Genomic DNA, 4996 nt, shown 5'->3' with positions numbered 1-4996 from the left:
AGATAGACAGACAGACAGACACATATAGATAGATAGACAGACAGACAGACACATATAGATAGATAGACAGACAGACAGACACATATAGATAGATAGACAGACAGACAGACACATATAGATAGATAGATAGACAGACAGACACATATAAATAGGTAGATAGATAGACAGACACATAGATAGATAGATAGATAGATAGATAGATAGACACACAGATAGATAGACAGACAGACAGATATCGATAGATAAATAAAGAGAAGCACATACAGATAGATAGATAGATAGACAGACAGACAGACAGACAGACAGACACATATAGATAGATAGACAGACAGACAGACACATATAGATAGACAGATAGACAGACAGACACATATAAATAGGTAGATAGATAGACAGACACATAGAGATAGATAGATATAGATAGATAGATATATGTGCGTGCATGCGTGTTCATATCTGTATATGTATATATGTGGATGCTTGCTTTTGAACAAACACACACATATATATATATTAGAATTTTATATATTAAAAGAAGGCAATATTGAAATGCATATCATTTGAATTACATAAACACACACAAAGGCATGTACATGCATATGCATATATATATACTTACACACACGTGTGTGTGTGTGTGTGTGTGTGTATTAATGTAGTACCTCCAAGACAATTAACTGTTACATTCCAAAGTGATTTCCTAATACCAAATTCCAATTCTGCAAACAATATATATCGTGTATTGATATAGCATGTTGTGCAGGACGTTTATTAATATCAGAAAACATGTAAGATTTTCATTTTTATTGGAAATTTAAAATGGTAATATGTATATTCCAGTAAATGCGTATAAATGTGAAGAAGGGATTCAATATACATACTTTTATCATGTGCTTATGTGTAGGTGGAAGTGTGTGTATATGCACAGCACACACAGGCACATATATAGATATATATATAGGCTCATATGATATATATGTATATATATATATATATATATATATATATATATATATATATATATATATATATATATATATAGGTGCAGGTGTGGCTGTGTGGTAAGTAGCTTGCTTACCAACCTCATGGTTCCGGGTTCACTCCCACTGTGTGGCACCTTGGGCAAGTGGCTTCTACTATAGTCTCAGGCTGACCAAAGCTTTGTGAATGGATTTGGTAGAGGGAAACTGAAAGAAGCCCATCATTGGCACCCATGCCAGTGGAGTGCTAAGAACACCATCCGAGGGTGACCACTGCCAGAACAGCTGATTGGCTTCCATGCCGGTGGCACATAAAAAGCACCATTCGAACGTGATCGTTACCAGCATTGCCTTACTGGCACTTGTGCTGGTGGCACTTGAAAAAACATTTGAGCAATGTCATTGCCAGTGCTGTTGGACTGGCTCCTCTGCAGGTGGCACATAAAATACACCATTTCGAGCGTGGCTGTTGCCAGTACCGCTTGACTGGCCCTCGTGCAGGTGGCACGTAAGAGCACCCACAACACTCTCAGAGTGGTTGGCGTAAGGAAGAGCATCCAACTGTAGAAACTCTGCCAAATCAGATTGGAGCCTGGTGTAGCCATCTGGTTCACCAGTCCTCTGTCAAATCGTCCAACCCATGCTAGCATGGAAAGCGGACGTTAAACGATGATATGTATGTATTTGTGTGTCTGTGTTTGTCCCCCATTGCTTGACAACCGATGTTGGTGTGTTTACGTCCCTGTAACCTGGCGATTCGGCAAAAGAGACTGATAAAATAAGTACTAGGCTTACAGAGAATGAGTCCGGAGGTCGATTTACTCGACTGAAGGTAATGCTCCAGCATGGCCGCAGTCAAAATGACTGAAACAAGTAAAGGAATATAAGAATGAAAGAATAGGCACAGGCGTGGCTGTGTGGTAAGAAGTTTGCTTCCGAACCACATGATTCCAGGTTCAGTCCCACTATATAGCACATTTGGCAAGTGTCTTCTACTATAGCCTTTGGCTGAACAAAGCTATGCAAGTGGATTTGGTAGATGGAAACTGCAAGAAGCCTGTTGTATGTATGTATGTATGTGTGTGTGTGTGTGTGTGTGTGTGTGTGTGTGTGTATGTGTGTCACAACAGCTTGACTGCAGATGGTGGTGTGTTTACATTTCCGTAACTTAGCAGTTTGGCAAAAGAGATAAAAGAAATAAGAACCTGGCTTTACTAAGCAAGTACTGGGATCAATTCATTCAACTAAAATTTCATCAAGGTGATGCCCCAGCATGGCCACACTCATATGTCTTCACATCACAACAGCTCAGTCATTTAACTCTTTAGCACTGAAACCAGTTATATCTGGTCCAAATATTCTACCTGTTTTATGTTCAAACTGGCCAGATCCAGCCTCTCACACCTATCCTGCAATGTCATCGTAAAAATAAACAATCACGTCATCGAAGCAATGAGATGATGTACGATTAATTCAAAACAATATGATTGAAAAACATTAGGTTCGTCAGAGTTAATCTGATTTTTAAAACGTTAAACGTTTTACGAAGCGATGTTTTAAAGCTTAATTGATATATTCAAATTTAGCAACAGTTAAAATTTATAGACATTAAAATAATTAAAGAACAAAAATTTCCTTCCTGTGTTCCAGGCACAGTTTTGTTTTGTTTGTTCTTTTTATAGAACTGTGAAAATAAAATGAAAAATTCACCTGTTTGTTGTGTAAATTTAAACACACAGTTGTTGTGTCTTGAACCAGATACTATGAAATACATTTTTGTGGTTTGTTTGTTTACCCGTAAGTGTTATTTCAATATTTCACCAAGTCTTGTTTTAGTATGTCACTAACAACTTGGGAGATATGGAAAAATGTAGTGCCATGTCCTGGGATGACTTTTGACTAATCTGTGTTTTTAGTGATTGAGAAACCTCAACAGTTTTACAAAGAGAAAATATCATAGATTGTTGTACTGGGTTTCAAATTAAATAACACACACACATGTATATATGTATGTGTGTAGGTCTGTATGTATGTATGTATGTATGTATGTATGTATGTATGTGTGTGTATGTATGTAGGTGTGTGTATGTATGTATGTATGTGTGTATGTAGGTGTGTAAGTATGTATGTATGTATGTATGTATGTATGTATGTATGTGTGTGTGTATGTATGTATGTGTGTATGTATGTATGTGTGTATGTATGTATATGCATATATATATGTATGCATGCATGCATGTATGTATGTGTGTATGTATGTATGTGTATGTATGTATGTGTATGTATGTATGTATGTAGGTGTGTATATATGTGTATAAGTATGTATGTATGTGTGCATGTCTGTATGTGTGTAGGTGTGTATGTATGTGTGTATGTATGTATGTGTGTATGTATGTATATGTGTGTATGTATGTACCCATGCATGTATGTATGTATGTATGCATGCATACCTGTGTGTATGTGTGTGTGTATGTATGTTTGTATGTATGTATGTGTGTATGTATGTATGTATGTACGTACATATGCACGTATGTATTTATGTATGTATGTCATTATTCAGTTTATTTCAAGATTTCTTGCCAATAGAGAAAGATCTGGTTTCGAACCTAGATCCAAGGTTCCTTCATTGGAATCTCAACATCAACAACAGGGTATTTTTGTTTGTATATATGCATGTATGTATTTACCAAGCTTAAAATATAAGTAATGGGGTCAATCATTTGACTAAATTCTTCAAGGCAGTGCCCCAGCATGGCCACAGTCTAAAGACTGAAACAAATTAAAGATTTGCGACCAAATACTATTTTTCAGAGGAAGAATGATCTCAGTTCTTTTGATCTTAAGTCAACAACTACAGACTGATAATACCTTTAGTTACATATTCAGGTTGATATTCTTTTCTACTCTAGGCACAAGGCCCGAAATTTTTGGGGTGGGGCCAGTTGATTAGATCGACCCCAGTATGCAACTGGTACATAACTTATCGACCCTTATTGACACATGCTCTCATTCGAAGGTGGAACATTGCTATTGAGAGAGACGGTGGCTATGTTGAGAAGTATGGATGTGATCCACAGAGGACCAGCTTCATTTTGATGTATGATACATGTTCCTGTGTTGGAAATTATACCTGTCCTAAATAAAATACTTTTTGACTCACCCTCGTACAATGTCATTCTAAAAATACTCAATCACACCATCAAAATGTTGATGCATGATTAATTAAAAATATTATGAATAATTAAGCATAATCATTTGGCAGAATGATCTTGAGGCTAAATGGTTAAAATGGTATTCTTCTTCGTCCACATTTTTAGAATCTCCTTGGACCCTACTTTATAGTTTGTCCCCTGACCATTGCAAGGGTCAAAGCAGATTCAAATCTCCTTCCTGTATCACTGGCTTTCCTTACATTGGGCCCCTGCTATTTAGGATTTTCATTCAAAAGGAAAATCACTCACACTCACTTGGTCACTCTCACACTCAATTACACTCTCTGAGACACACTCAGTCACATTCACACTTATTCAGTCACACTCACTTGGTCACATCCACACTCAGTCACATTCACTAAGACACACTCGCACTTGCTAAGTAACACTCACTCTTGTTCAGTCATATTTACACTCATTGAGACACTCTCGCTAGTCACTCACACTGGCTCAGTCACATACACACATCACTGAACTCTTACCTCCCTGCCTTCTTGCCCCAGCTCCCTCCACTCACTTCGGTTTCACCCCCACCCATACACTTCTGTTCCCCCCCTCACACTCCAACCTCACAACACCCCCACAAACTCACACACACCACACCACATCACACCTTAGGCTTTCACTGGAAGAATTTCAAAGTAACATCAGACAATTCTAGGATGTGAAGGGAGGCAAGTGATGTGGTGGGGGGGTGAGGATGGAAAAAAAAGGGGGAGGAAAGACAAGAGAATAGATGAACTAGAAATGGCCCTGCAGGGTGGGGAAAAGGACCGGGGGGGGGAGTTGTTCCCCTTCCCCCTC

At 38.1% G+C, this 4996-nt stretch overlaps 1 protein-coding gene across 2 annotated transcripts in view; it reads left to right on the top strand.

Annotated features, from left to right (window-relative positions):
- Positions 1–4996, top strand: part of LOC106877481 (heparan sulfate glucosamine 3-O-sulfotransferase 5) — a 471645-nt gene that overhangs the window by 15260 nt on the left and 451389 nt on the right. The gene's annotated exons all lie outside the window — the stretch shown is intronic.

This window comes from Octopus bimaculoides, chromosome 10, assembly GCF_001194135.2.
Source record: "Octopus bimaculoides isolate UCB-OBI-ISO-001 chromosome 10, ASM119413v2, whole genome shotgun sequence".
In the NCBI taxonomy this organism is placed as follows: domain Eukaryota; kingdom Metazoa; phylum Mollusca; class Cephalopoda; order Octopoda; family Octopodidae; genus Octopus; species Octopus bimaculoides.
Note: the sequence above shows the minus strand (reverse complement) of the source record. Positions and strands in the feature narration are given on the sequence as shown.